At 33.9% G+C, this 812-nt stretch overlaps 1 long non-coding RNA gene across 1 annotated transcript in view; it reads left to right on the top strand.

Annotated features, from left to right (window-relative positions):
- Positions 1-501, top strand: part of LOC136692949 (uncharacterized) — a 1,805-nt gene extending 1,304 nt beyond the window's left edge. Inside the window, exon 3 of the long non-coding RNA XR_010802004.1 lies at positions 1-501. This exon is cut by the window's left edge and continues 241 nt beyond it. This is a non-coding gene — a long non-coding RNA (uncharacterized lncRNA).
- The last annotated feature ends 311 nt before the right edge of the window (positions 502-812 follow it).

Below are 812 nucleotides of genomic sequence, written 5' to 3'. Positions count from 1 at the left end.
AAGTGAAATGGGAAATGGGTGTAAAAAAAAATCTAGGCAGGTTCCTAGTGTTGCAGATGACTGGTTTGTATGTATATTTATATATGTATATTGCATATATGTAGCAAATGTGAATGTATATTTTGTTTTGCACTTTTTTATATCTGTTTTTTAAGAACTATCTTTGTATTACAGATCATCACTGAATTTTTATAAACTTACTTTTAGGGATGTACATGACTAAATTACACATCTACTATGGGTTCTTGTTATAAGGTCTTTCTATCAGTGCTGAGCCACTGAAACGTATTTTCCACAATAACTGCCTATAAGAATAAATGAATATAAACACAGTGTATTGGAGTATATGATTTAAAACTTTTATTCTAGTAGGTGGCACTAGAATATTGTTTTAAACTAAGCTATTTGTATTCTGTTTCATATTTAATATTGTGTATTTAAAGTATGTTTTCTGGAGATTGTAAACATTGTATTTTAATGCTTAAGTTAAACTCCTGTCAAAAAGTAAAAAACGATTATAAAATAAAGAAATAAATCAGTGATTCAGTGTGTAATAATACACATCACAGCCAACACAGAAGCTCTGAGAAACTATGGAGTATCAGGTCTGGAGATGTCCCAGAGCGGTCCTTTGACACATGCAGCCCACAGCAGGTGACTTTGTGTGTCAGGTGTGTTCCCACACATATGTTACAGGTGAGGTTGTTCACACATACAGCTCCTCTGAGTAAAGTGAGGAACATTTCTAGGTTACAGTGCCTGTGCGAAAGGGGCTAGGCCTGTTTAAGGCTTCATGACCATTAGCAGTAATC

Source organism: Hoplias malabaricus, chromosome 3 (genome assembly GCF_029633855.1).
Source record: "Hoplias malabaricus isolate fHopMal1 chromosome 3, fHopMal1.hap1, whole genome shotgun sequence".
Taxonomy (NCBI): Eukaryota; Metazoa; Chordata; class Actinopteri; order Characiformes; family Erythrinidae; genus Hoplias; species Hoplias malabaricus.
The sequence above is the reverse complement of the archived record's forward strand: the minus strand, read 5'-3'. Positions and strand labels throughout refer to the sequence as shown.